At 50.3% G+C, this 14,426-nt stretch overlaps 1 protein-coding gene across 7 annotated transcripts in view; it reads right to left on the bottom strand.

The window, feature by feature from the left end:
- LOC149357690 (pro-neuregulin-2, membrane-bound isoform-like) overlaps nucleotides 1-14,426 on the bottom strand; it is a 122,253-nt gene that overhangs the window by 65,587 nt on the left and 42,240 nt on the right. The window lies entirely within an intron of this gene.

The following is a 14,426-nucleotide window of genomic DNA, read 5'->3' as shown; positions in this document are numbered from 1 at the left end:
AGCATTCTAAGATGCACCTGCATGCCAAGTTTCAGCAGGCATGTTGACAAATAAAGAACAAGTTTTTAAGACCCTCATCCCCCCTTAACTGGGGCCCCTCCATTGTGGCCCAACCACGCGACCTATGTCTTTGCGCTTTATCAAAAACGCTTTATTATTATTATTATTATTATTATTATTATTATTATTATTATTATTATTATTATTATTATTATTATTATTATTATTATTATTATTATTATTATTATTATTATTATTATATCCCTTGAGCGCCAATTAAATTTGCCGAGAGGACAAATGATTTATTGCATAAGTCACGATTAGAAGACCTATTGGAAGCGCATTGCAAAAATTTGCACATTTCCACACATTTTGGTTGCACCCACATACGTGGACACTGCGTTTCAAAGCTGTTGCATGTACAAAACCAAGGCAGCATTTTCGCCTGTTTGCCAGCTCAGTCGTAGACACTGATAAATGTCTATTTATCACAGAGTGTCCTTCGCAGGATTATTCTTTACTGCGCTATTTGTGAAAGACATAAAAGGCGCTGTTTTTTTTTAGGATATACAGGAAAAAGATTCCGCATTTCCTGTGCCGGATAAGGCTCTTTCAGTGCCCTCACGTCTGCACTGCTGCGGGTACGGCAGGCACGCACCCTGGAGCCTTTGACTGCACCCAGCACAGCGCTTTGGTTCGTCTCCAGTGGCTCTTTATTGTGAGGATTCTTTGCGACCATCTGCAGTGTTCCGTGGTTCGGTCGGCTGCGCTTCTTCGGAGCTTATTTCTTGCACGCGAATACTATATCAGCAATAACAGTTTGAAAGGCGAGCAAATATAAGTTGGCACTTCAGAGGTTTAGGTTTTCCTGCCAAGTGTTGTAAAGAACAAATTAAATTAAATTACGAGACGACCAAACGCAGTCATTTCCTTGCTTTTGTGGACAGTGGGTACAGGCAATGAAAAATATAGCTGGTCGACGCCCCCACGAACTTGTATTCGACGCTGACTTTAGGGATTTCAATGTCGACGTGAACACTCGCAGCTTCACTCTATATAGCTTTCAACTGTACCAGCTTCACCTATGGCCACGATGGTTGAGGCCACGTTGGCAGTACCATTGCTTGCCAATATACGAAAACAAGGTCTCCATTTTGAGGAAACCTCTCCTCCTCCTCTTCCTCCTATGTTCAACTCTTTTATTTCCCCATTTTTATTGAAATACCATTCAAGCGATTGACCCCGATAGCACAACTCGTTAGAATTCCCACCCGTTTAATTAGCGAGAAAGTAACCGTGAAAAGCATCTCAATTGGCGATCGACACGAACAACGCTGCAGAGGTGAAATCATCGAAGACTCTCCTTTCAGACGCCCGATGTCGAACATCTACATTTATCGAGGTCATTTAGTACAATTCTTTCTCACAAAAACGGCGCACAGGGACAAGGAAACGACACTTGGAGATTTTGGGCATTAAGGCGCGATGTTCAACTGTGAAAGTCTACCGCGGCTCCTTTTTTTTTTTTTTGACCATGACAACGAAAACTGGAGGGTCGTTAGCCCATTATCTTGTCTATACATTTTGCACGTTAAACTGCGTCATAAACGACCAGTTGGAAAGATAGCGAGCGAAAAGAAAGCAACTTTTTTTTCGTCCCGGGAGTAAATATGCAGATGCGCATATTGAGTTTTTTTTTTTTTTGCAAACACATTTCCCTGTATCTGCGAGCGATGGTACCACAGGCTTGGGAGGCAGTGTCTAAATGTTTAGGGCACGGAATTTAAAGGCGAAAGTTGGTGTTGTATGCAGAATATAATTAGGTTTAGGTCGCGTCCATGTATGCGGACACTGCGCCTGAAGGGATTTATTAATGGCGTCATCAGCAGTCATCCCACACCGCTAGTTATCCACCCGGTGACTCCACTGAGAAGCCATTGCAATGTCTCGCATATACGGGCTTCTAAAATCAGCCCGGCTCGATTAGTTTCAATGCGGTACAGATGAAAACGCACTAGCAGGAAGATCTCGGCTGGTGCAGACCAACCACTGTGGCACAGGCAGTGCTCTGATATGACATTCGATGGCACCTTTCTTCGTAGGGGATAACTATCCATGCCAATATAGACCATCTACCGACAAAGACCTTGTTAGTTTAGGCACTTGCACTGAACCATTCGTGTTTTCTCTGCTCACAACGGCACACTCAGCGTCAGCGGCTGCGGGTGTTTGAAGATGAAAAATGATGGCCACAGAAGTAGCGCTAAGCACTCACAGCGGGCCGGCCTTCACCCATCCTTGCGTCTACTTGGGACCAGAAAGGGCAACGCGAGGCTCAACACGCGCCATAGGATGCCAATCCTTCCGACAGGCAGGCGCTAATCCCGAGCGAAACAGCATCCCCAGCGGTGCGTGCGGAGCGCGGCAGGCGTTGGCGACGCGGGCCCGCACGGGAGCCACATCTCGATAGCGCTGTGTTTTCTTTGTTGTCGCAACATCTCGCGCCGCGAGTGGCCAGCTGGAGCGTGTGCCGCCGTCGCGGTGTTGAGGGAAAAGCAATAAAAGAAGAAAGAAGCAGGAGCGAGAAGAAGGTATTCGACGGCGGCCGCCGCACGACATCTTGCTAGCTTCAAGGGAACACGCGCGGGCGCCCCTACTCCAAACAAACCCGGCGCCTCCTCATTTTTATCCCCCGGGGACAGGCGCGCAAACACGTCATTCGAACCCGGCGGTCCAGCCTCGGTGGCGTGCGAGCTGGCCGCGGCACAGCACAAAGCACGCGAGGAACGAGCGCAGCCTCCGAGCTAAAACACCGCAGAAAGGAAGAAGCGACGCGACGAGGAGAATCCCCAAATGTCGCGCGCCGTAAAACAACAAAGCAAAGAAAACGAACGGCGCGTCCCGCCGGCGCGGTTTGCGCCTCGATCGCTCCGGAAGAAACCGAAACTGGGGCATGGGACAGTGTGGCCTGCCAGCCCCACTCTTGCAACTGATCGCTGCCGTTGCTCGTTTCTATCCCCCCCCCCCCCCCTCTCCGTCCCCACCCTCCCGCTTTCGCTTCCCACTCCTCACTTGTCTGTTTTTATGTGCGTGTATTTGCCTGCGTCCTTTTCTTCACGATTTCCCTTTTCGGCCCGCTCCCGCGCTCACGAAGCGACAGAAACCCAAATGCGTGGAGGAAGGATATATCCCGAGTGTCTATCTTACACTGGGGAAAAGGAAGAGACAGTGTCGGGTGAAGGGAGAGCATGGAGATGGGAGCGGATTCAATGCGGCAATCTGCAGATGCACGCATAGAACACACGCACGCCTTCGGCAAAGTGGGGCATGGGCGACGGGCGTCCATGCGCCAGTCTGATCCGCGCGCCGGGCTTGACCGACATCCGAGCTCGAGAGCCGTCTTTAGCGTTGCAATAGCCCTAGGAAATGCCCTAGGAAATGATTCAAACAATGGTCTTCGGAGTAATGCAGAGAGAGTGCTCATGACTCCACTCATTTCCAATAACCTGGAGGTGTATTCGAATATGCGCACGCCGAAACTTAAGAGGCAGACTATAGTTTCCAGGCTTCGTCACATCTCGAGCGAAAATTGAAAGCGCGCAAGCCAGCGCCCAGGCAACAAAGGCGATCCTGTAGATGGTGATTAGTGCAGCGAGCGTCCTTGGCAGTTTATGTGCAATGCAATCGCACATAAATTGCAACCTCATTGCAACCTCAGTCCTGTGCATTGCAACCTCAGTCCTGGAGAATCCAACTTTAAGTCGCCTTGTAGTCTATCTTGGCTTCTGCATGTATCAGTTCATTATGCGAGTGCGCAGCTCGGAATCCACTGAAACCGTGTGATGACTGTTGTCTGACACACGTAAGAAAAAAAAAAAGAAGGAAAATGTTATGTGACATCATCGGTCGCACTTTCATTTGATATAACAGCCTATCAGCTGCAGCATTGGCCTAGAGGCGCAAAATTTCGGCCACTGGTAAAGAGCCTGCTACTACAGTGTAGCTCATCTCGTCTGCCGGCCTATACAGTTGCAGTATAGACGTCCTGTGCATAATATTGAACCGCTTGCAGGCTCCGTTACAGCTTTCGCTGACGAAGTTGCCGTCGCCAATCCGTCCACGAAAAAGTGCACAACATTGCAGTAAGAAGATGAAACGTATGGTAGGGCTAGCTGTTGAAGGCAAGCGCGGAAGCAACGTGCGACTTGTTTGATAGGCCCGAAACGGCCCACTTCATCAGTGGTCCTGGAGTCAATCACAGTGACGCATGTCTAAGGTGTGGGGCTGCGACACTATATGGCTTTCGATTAGCCGCAACATGGACGTTGGTTTTCTGTCAACGCCGATTGGAGACGTCGAAGGGTGTGCTCCCGCGTATGCCTCTGTGTGAACGTGATGGAGGCCATAACCATCGAAGCGGTCGTAAAGATTGTGTGCTCATGCGCCTGCTGCGTTTGGCTAGTTGGTCTTCCATTGGAGTGAATTTAGAGCAAAAACGGGACACTAGAAGGAACAGCAGACAACACGAGCGCTAATTCAGCGCGAGTATATGTCTGGCACAACAATGGCAAAATTGCGATCAGAAATGGTGACGGCGCGAAAACAATTGCTTTATCTGCGGCAAGTGAGCTTGCTAAGCTTACTTGAGCGAGTTTGCACGTGTTTTTTTTTTCAGTCTCCTTAGCTAATTATTAATCCTGTACAGGATACATCACATGTTATCCTAAGTGACTTCATTAATCAAATTGCCCCAGCCTTTCGTAAGTTTTCCAGGTGCCTCTATCTAAATGCCCAACCAAATCGAAACAAATTACCTAGTTTAACTATCTTGTTGCAACAATTAGACGTGACATTCGGTGTTATTATGACAACAGAAACATGGCCTACAAATGATTCAGACGTACCTGGGTTTCCTAACTACAAAACATTCTTCTTACACCGCATTGCAGAGCGTGGTGGTGGCGTTTGATTGTGATTAAAAAAGTGAGTATGAACCTGAGCTCTAATCATAGTTAACTGAGAAAACAGCAGATTACGAAGTTCCATCAATACTTCCCCAATACTCTTACCGTCGTTTGCTATCGTCCTCCGAAGGGTTGCAGTTCTGTTTCCATCGATTTTCTTGAATCTTTGTTTTGTCTGGGACAAAACTCACTCTCGTTTGTGGCCGAAATATGAGCATAAAGTTTGTACTTATTACGGAAAGCGATTTGGCTGTCTAACGTGATTCAGCTACCAACACACATAACAGCTAGATCATCGTTAATTATACATCTATTCATTATGAATTTTATCAATAGGTCAGCAATCCCTCCCAAAGATAGAAATTTTACTTCGAAAAACTATGCTGAGTCCCATTTTTCGGCGAAATAAATCGAAGAAATGCATGGCTGAAATGGGATCCGCCCCAACCTCCTTCGCCACCCGGCCCACCAGCAGTGAGCCAAAAATCCGCCCCTTGTCAGCCAAATGCGGATTAATTATCTCCGACATTAGCAATCTGCTTATATTACGTTTTAAAACAAGGTACAAAATAGAAATAACCATTCTCTTATCAAGCAAACACAGACGAAAGCCTTTCCAGTTTTAGACAATGTGCATGCGAAGCTGGGTGGAACGCTATTTTTTCTGAACGTGACACAAATGACTTATGAGGACTTCCTTACAATTCTGAAACCAACTTACAAAGCTTGGTTACAAAACAACTTACAAAAAAAAAACGAAAACCATGGCTCAAGCCTGATTTTGTGCTCAAGATAAAAAAAAGAAAGAAAGAACTCTACCACAAGTTTATCAAGGCAACAGAGTTGGATGACTTGCATATTTTCAAAAGCCATCGTAATCTCATGGACAAAGAACATTAAGCTATGAATGAATACTTCACGACTGATTTCGATTAAACTAAAGGTCGCAGTGACCTTTTTTGGAAAAAAGTTAAACAATCAGATAACACATGATAGTAATCCTAGAGAAATTTCTTCGGTGGAATTAAACGGGGTGAATGTGTCAGGCAAAATGTAGCGGAGTTTAATGAATACTTTGTTGTGACAGATGTGGATAAAGCCTTGAAATATATCCCTCTGGAGAATAAACGATTATCTTAATTCATTAAATGAAGCTCAATTAATGCCCATTTTCGCAGAGCTGATAATTATTATACTTTATGTGACATAGACGAATTGCAGGTATGGCTTGTGAGATCGATTTTAATCTTAACAGCACATGCTTACCGCATCCCAATAAGAATTTACAGAGCCTATTTCAACAGAATTCGCACTGTAAGAGCCGAAGGAATATATATTAAAGCAATTAGAACACATAAAACACAAAAAACTAAATGATAGTGCAGAAATAATTAGTTCACAAAACTGAGAAAACTGATTGTAGATATCAAAGGAAAAGAGAAACGAAGTTTTCCACTTAACTGCACGAAAACGCCAATGATAAAGTAAGTGCACAGAAGAATGGCCTGAGCAGCGAGTTGTGCACAAAGTGAGGAGTGAGGAGATGTGCACAAAGTAGTGCACATCTGAAAAACTCGCATATACCAAGCGATGCATAAATTGACAGACAAGAAAAAATTGATACGTGTTGTTTACCTTGAACAGCACATTAATTTCTACTCCAAGGATGTGTAGCGTACACAAACAGCAAGCAAAAACATGGGAAAGTCGATCACATGAAATGATTTTTGCTGCAGAAAAACAATTGTATTTCCTTTTTAGACATTATTTCGGAAGTAATATCTTTTTTTCATTATAGCATACTTCAAAAACAGGTTTGAAAGGGTGCCTTCTGGGGCTGTTTTCAACATTTCTTAACATTTTTTTCTGCAATAGTTTGATTCTTTCCAAATTACTTTTGGCGGTGTTCCCCCAAATTCATTTGCAATAATTTACGTGGAAGTAAAATAGTGCATTATAGGATAAAAGTTTAACCTTTGACGGTAGAATATATCTGTGTACGTCAGCCCAAAGACACGAGACAACTTTAACATAACGTGGTCCCCGTGACTGCCCAGGTCGTATTTTGACTCCAAGTATTTTAAACGAAGGTCGTTGAGTTAAGCCCATATGTCTAAATCCATAAGCGTTCTATTTGCTGCAATGATTAGCTCATCCAGGCTGCAAGCAGTTAACCATGGCGTCACATTGTTAGCGTAAATGACAATTTTCACCATGGGATTGATATTAACGACGTCATATGGCCGATATGGCCTACACATTTCAAAAAACTGTTAGGCTTCAACAAATTCTTCATGACATATTGAGACAGGATACAACACCGCAGTGTGTCAGATTTTACTTTCTTTCGTAAGCTTTTCCTAATTATTCCGCGTTTAAGCAACGAAAACCGACGGCTTTGCAGAATGTTATTTCTGCCTTTTCTATTAATCTGCCTTGGCCATGTCTTTGCATAGTGAATATTTTTACAGAATTTGGTTGGACAGGTACTTATAGATGTTCTGCTGTGCAATGCGATCAACCGTTGTTTTGTCAAGCTGCTGAGAGCTTGTGATCCATCATGTATGAAGTGATAGTGAAATAAATTTATTATTGTTTTATTATTACAACTGTTATTCTTTTTTGTTGATTATGAAGTTGTGGTGAAGATCTTGAAATTATACGATTTAATCTTTTAAGTTAATAGCATTGATGTTCCCAAAGATGATTCAATGAACCTTTGTTTCCTACTTATTTGCATGTAGTTATTTTGTGTTGCAATGATTAGTGTTATTTATTGATGTTTCCGTTGCCATTTTGTCGTCTTTGCCGTAACTGCCGGGCCCAGTCCCTCAAGCGACTTGTTGGCTTTGACGGGCCTGATTCTTGCTTACAAAGTGACAATAAACATACTTATTATAATTATTCGTCCCAATCACGAACGAGCAGCCCTGTTACTTATCTAATACTTCCAAGAAGCCCAGTCAGTTATCTAATAATTCCAAGAAGTGCTAGTAGTCTCGATTACGAAACTATGGCACAAGCATGTGTCACGCTGGACACGCACAGTGAAAATGCGACGTTCCCTTAATTATTAAGGAACACGCCACACGAGACACAGCTCATCGTCTGCACAGAGAGCATCCAGCACCGCCGCAACTGCAATCAGGCTAGAAGTTAATGAAAGGGAGAGGGTGCAAACCGCGGTGCATGACAAATAGCCGCGGCACGCGCGCTCACAATGCGAGAAAGGCGCGTCCTTGCAGCGGCTCGCGCGAGCCCAAGGCCGCACCGGCGCACATTAGAGCATGCTAAGGGGACCCGTACAACAAACACATGGCTCGCCGAGCGACGGAGCGCGCGCATTGGAAGGCGGCCAGCTGCTGCGGAGCCGCTTCTTCTGCCGCCGCGCTCTCCGTCAGACGAGGCTGGCCAGCTTCTCTCGGCGATGCAAGATCGATCGGCGCATAGAGTAAGACACGGCGCACATGGAACTCGGAGCCGTAGCCGCGCGACCCCCCACCTCGACGCTACGTGCTGCAGGGTGTCCCGTGCACGTATACGCCACTGTGGAACGGACCAATTCTAAGCGGCAGAAACGACAAGGGTTTGCTGGAGGTCAAACTGCGACTTCGCGTATACGGCAGAGCGCGATGACCGCCTCTCGCTGCAGGGTCAAGGCAAACCGCGCTGAAATTTAACCTCCCGAAGCTGAAGGAAAGGAACTCGGCATTCTCTCCCGTGACCGCTTGACGCGGAGCTGAGTTGAAGCGAAGCGGTTGGTCGTTGCATTTATAATTTAGTTCGAGGAACTGAACGCGCGTTTAATTCGCTAACAACGGTCTGTGCTTGATTCCAAGAAACGTGCCCACAATAGCATAACCGCAGACAGGGAAGTTTCGAGCCTGTAAGCTTGAAATAACCGCGCTCGGTTGCGGGTTCATGCGGACCCAGCGGCGCAGTCCTGCGGAGAAACCAGCACTGATTCAGTATACCGCCGTACATTTAATCGGCGTAGAAGCACGGGCGGAATAAAGGTGGAGGAGACGACTTGTTACAACAGCCACACTCTAACAGTAAATGACCCAAAAGCCGTGGATACAAAAGCCGCAGCGAACAGAGCTGAGCCACATCTAAGTGCACGATCGTCTACTCCCGTTGAAATATATAGAAAGGCAGCGGTCGGCCTCCTTCCTAGTTGACATCGCCGCCGGGCAAACTAGATAATCCTTGCGGCATAAGAAGCTGTTAGCCACGGGCATCAACGAACGGTGCCGTTAGGTTACTCTCGTTCGGGGCGTTTGATTTCGTGACTCCGCGCGCCGTTTCATTTGGTGGGCATCGTAGAAGAAGTACTACAACAGCTTTGCCGATGGGCTCCATTCCCTGGGCTCTGTCGCGACTAACCATAGCGCTTACACGGAATCGTTTGCCAATCACCCTCTGCAGCCGACGAGAGGGAGAAGGCGTAAAGCCTCGCGAAGAAAGCGGCACCGAGACTGTTTGAATGGTTCGAATCCCGTGCCACGATGCTGCCCAGCGACCGCACTGTGGATGTCCCTCATGTCCACGCCCCCCTCCCTGGGAAAAGTAATTTTCGGCTCGAGAAGGACGGGCAAACCGTTTCGGGTTTCGGCGGCCCCTCCTCACCGCATCGAGCAAAGAAAGGCTACAGTAGGCTCCAAGTGCAGCGAGCGACACCTCTGCCTCTCGAACTGTCAACAGCGTGGACGCAGCGGCGAGCTCAAACAGTGGCCCTTCCCCACGGGCCTAGCGAGGCTGTCTATTAGGGAACAGCCTTATTAAGCCGCCCTCCCTACTGGGTATCGGCTCTGCCTCTTGCCCGGGCCCCCGTGGTGACCCTGTTCCTGGAACACGCCAATTGTGCGCGGGGCAGAAGAGACGTGGTGACCGGGCCCCGTCTTCGAAGGCCCAGGCGCGGTGGGCGCCCACGCCCCGCTGTCACCTCTTCGGTGGCCCTTTGAAGCCCGACGTCGGCAAGGAAAACTGTGTCCTCCCCCACAGCGACGACGCTCCGGCCACGACTCGCGTCCGCACAAAAGGTGGAGCGGCCAGAGGCGGCATCGCGCAGAGCGCGCACAATGGCCGGGGGAGTCGCTTGGCCTCTCGTCGATTTCCTTGCCGGGTCGGTTTGGAACAAAGCGAGCCGTTTGATGTTTTATTCCGCGCGGCGGGAGGGATCCGACGGGGCTCGTCCCCGGTCATCGCGTGGGCCGCAGGGAGGCAGCCGCCGAGAAGAAGAAAGGGTTCGCCATCCGGGCCAGCGCTCATTGTGGGCCGAGTCCCAATATATACGCGCGATCCACGGCGAGCGTAACGACTCCCGCGCGCGCATACCTCGCGCGCCCTGACAAATGACGTTACGCCCTCTGCGCGCGCGACAACGCGGCGACCGCGGCTCCTCTCCCCGACCGTCTCGCCCGCGCTGCTTTGATCGAGAGCCCTCTGGCCGAGGGAGAGGGCACGCCGAAAGGAAAAGAAAAGTGCCATTGCGAGTGGCCCCATGCGGCCTGTCAAGTACCGATAAACAGCCATGCAAACCTTTATGCGCCCCCTTCGCGGATTAGGTATACCAGACCGCGACGCAAAGAGCCGGTCTACGAGCCGCACGCTTGTTCCACGGTCGTCGCCACTGTTTCTGCGTGCTGTAAGAGCCCGATGAAGCACGCTGATGCCATCGTCAGTGGAGAACACGTAATACTTCATTAAAACTTCTTTCTTGGCGTATTGGTACATCGTGATTCTAGAAAAAAATTACAGCGCCAACACGTGCAGCCACAGAACGAGAGACGAAACACTAGACACACTCGTTGTGCGGTCGCATGTGTTAGCGCTGTTATATTTTTTCTAGCAACACATAATACACGCAGTTGGTCCGTGATATGTCGAACTGTTTAACTCATGCGACGGTTCAGGAGATGGTGACAGGTCAGACATACATTTCTGCTTGCAGGTGAAAATAAACGCACTGATTTTTTCTTTTTAATGCGCGCGCAAAATTAGGGCAGCTTCAAAGGCAGCTTAGTTCACATTGCGGTCCATTTGGGAAGGCTCGAAGTCCGGACTATGTCAACGTAGTCTGCCTCATTCGTGGCAAGTTAGTTCCTGCAGTACCATTCCAGTGTGATCTGTCACTCATTACGTAAGGCTACCGTGACTGTAGGGGGAAAAGAAGACACAACAACAGACAGTGGTGTAAGCCAGCCTGTGGAAACTCTGTATTTGAGATAATTTGCGCAAGCTATTAATTCACGGGAAGCTTGTTCACAGCATGAGGGTTATCAGTGAAGAGCCAGTCAACGTATTAAGGGCGCCCACTGTACAACAAGCAATCCTCAAGCGCGCACTAATACATGCGCAAATAATAAGCCACCAGCACATTTCATCGAACTGCGTGGGGACTTGACTGAAAGTTGAGGAGTTTGTAAAATCGTGAGTGCCCAGGTACGTCGCCACAGTGCGATATGCGGAGCACTGGTCGAAACCCCCTTCCGAGCGTGCAACCGCGGAGGGCGCATGTTTCCCCGTTGGAGGCATGCGCGCACGTCTTATGATTGTGGCCGTCACCGCCCACAGAGTCCCCCGTGCTAAATTGGCGCTTTCCGGGGAGGGGGGCACAGCCACTGAAGGAGAGGAACCCTAGACACGCTCTGACCGCGGTGCGCACAGAGGTATGCGAGAGGGGTGTCAGCAATGCTCTCCGCGACATTCACCCACAGAGGGACACAGCCGACAGCGCACGCGATTTTCGAGAACCAGAGAAGGGGCGACATTTCTTCTTCTCCCTAGGGAATACTTGCCCGTTCGTTTTTCTCCTCTTCACACCTCGCGAACTGGACCGCCGGCGAGAGAGAGAGTGGGTCGCAGCGGTGACAATGCAGATTCGCCGCCGGTGGGCGACCATTGTCGAGTCGGAAACTCGAGGAGTTCGCCGCAGCCACTGTGATGGATGCCGCGTTTTTCCCAGGAATTCGTGGCGTCTTTCTTTCAAGGCCCCTTTTCATCTCGGAGCATCTCGGCTCGATGGAGCGGTGTTTTTGTCGCTCCGCCGCGGCGGACCCTTTGACGACGGCGGGGGCGACCTGCCGCAGCGTAAGCCGGCGTGTAAACAGGCCGGCCCGACGCACAATGCGCTGCGGTCCATTAGGGACGAGCGCTTTGAGGGGCGCACGCTTCGCCGGAGGCGGGGGGAGAGGGGGGTGACGCTCTGCGCAGGCCACAAGGGCCCGCGGGGGACGACGCGTACTAGGCCGCGCACGAGTGATGCGGAAGAGGCTGCTGCTGCCCGGTCGAAAAGTCGTGCTCCTTGTTATGGGGTGTTTTCCGGGCCTAGTGCGCGCTCGGCCGATAACGCGGGCGCTTGTCTCCGCGCGGTTTGTTGCTCTGCTGGTCGGAGTACGCAGTCTTCGCAAGGAGCAACGCTCCGCCGTGCTCGGCCTAGGGCGCGACAATGAACCGTTATCCACGAAGGGGTAAATCCGGCCCGAAGAAAGGAATTCCTTTTGTTTTTTTTTTCTTTCTCGGGTAGCACCGTGGAGGCAATGCTCTGCATGAGTATCGACAGCGCAGTAATATTAAGATATATCCATTACTGCCGTCCTTGTTTTGTTTTTATCAAACTCGCTTATTCCAATATTTTGGGGCGCGCAGCGAAGTTCCGACAACCCAACGGCGGCGCAGAGAAAAAGCGAATGAACTGTTCTCGATTGCACTGGTTGCCTTTTGCCCCCTCTATAACCAACGCGGATTGCTATAGCGAGCACAACATTTAGACGGCGCGGCGTTTAAACACGCATGACTACCCAGTCCGCTTCGCGGCTAAGCCCGTCCCCTACAGACGCACCCACGTGCGTCCGGCCGTGGACTCGCCGACGCGACGCCAGGAGTCCGCGCCAGCGGCCGAGACGTCGGAGACCTGTGCCAGCGTTGCCGTTGTTTCCGGAAGCACCGCCGGGTCTCGCCAAGAGCGTGGCGCCATCCGCTCTTGGCGATATGACAAGGCGTCCCCCCCCCCCCCCCATAAGACGGCGACGCTCAGCGCGCCGCCGGGAGGGATCGCCGTCGGAGGCTCGCGGCCACTTTTTAAGGTTCGTGTCCGGGAGCCGACTGTTTATCGTGTGACTCGCAGTGAAAACAAACGGACGCCGTTACTGTTTCGAGAGCTGGCGAGGGGGAAAGAAAGCGTGCCCCGAAATAGCCGCGGAATAGCCCTCTTGTGGCGCGATGATTATTCCCCCGATGACGCCACGCGGGGAGTATCGCCGCCTTTGTTTTCGCGGGCCCATTGCCGCCGGAAATGACGACGACGGCGCAGGTCGGGGTTGCGCGGGGCGCGGCAACTGGTCGGACCGGGAGTTGCACCGGCAAGCGACGCTAAGGGAAGGCTCCCAACGGAGACGCAAAGAGCGACTATAGTCGGATATAACTCTGGAACGAAGCGGCGGATGCAGAGGTGGCCTTCCAGCGCGACCGATTTTCATGACGCCGCGGTTAACACAATTTCATCTGGCAAATCCTCGGATGTCAAGCTAGCAGGCGGCTAGCTACGACGACGTGAAAATCGGTCGGCGTCATTGGCTGCAACCTTTGAGGAGCAATTGCCGCTTCGTTCTTGATTTGTATCAGACTACAGAGGTGCTCATGCCCATTCTGTACTAGTATAAAACAGCCATCACCAACGTCAGCCGTCTGCCAGTCACGTCTCTGATAATTACTTTGGCGTGCAGCTTTAGCCTATTGTTCGCGAGTGGCCTTATCTCTGCACGGCGGGACCTCCTGGGTTTTTCTGGCAGATTGCAGTCGGAGGCGCCCCTCTCCCCGGGATTTTTTTTTACCCCGGCAGCCCTTGTCTTCACATTCTGCTCAGCTGAGCAAGCTTGTCCATGCTTGGGCAATGCGTAGCAATAAGAACAACAAACAGCACATGCACGGACGCGACGATAGGAATACGGAACAATCGATTCGGTTGGCTCCAGAGAGTCTGCTGCTAGTTCGGAGCTTGATTCGTGCCTTCTGCATCTTACGTTTCGCCTTTCCGCAATTAGTTTTTTCTCGACACTGGAGTGAAATAGTTTTTTTCTCGACACTGAAGTGAAATAAGTTGATTGGACGTAAGCTTCCACACCGCCTACTTTCGGCGCTATTGTCCCAACCAGCCGCAAAAATGAGGCCGCTAGCCCCATGTAAGCACCCCCTCTGTCCTCATCCAACAGGCCGCTAGAGTTCGCATCCCTTGAGGTGGGAGAAATTCTCGGTCCGGTCGTCGGGAGGTCCTCTCAAAGAGCCGCCGCCGCTGGCCCACTCGCAACGAGGGCGCTCGGCGGCGGCAAGGGCCGAGGACCCCGAAAGGCGGCGGCGGCTTCGGCAGTCTGCGCGGCGTCTCCCGCCGTCCTTCGGGGCGCTGCCAAGGGGGCGCCCGGGGCTTCCGCGGCGGCGACAGCATTTGCGTAAGCACCAAGGACA

The sequence above is a fragment of the Amblyomma mixtum genome, chromosome 3, assembly GCF_055824585.1.
Source record: "Amblyomma mixtum isolate Tamu chromosome 3, ASM5582458v1, whole genome shotgun sequence".
NCBI classification, from domain to species: domain Eukaryota; kingdom Metazoa; phylum Arthropoda; class Arachnida; order Ixodida; family Ixodidae; genus Amblyomma; species Amblyomma mixtum.
This window is presented reverse-complemented; position numbering and strand designations above follow the sequence as displayed.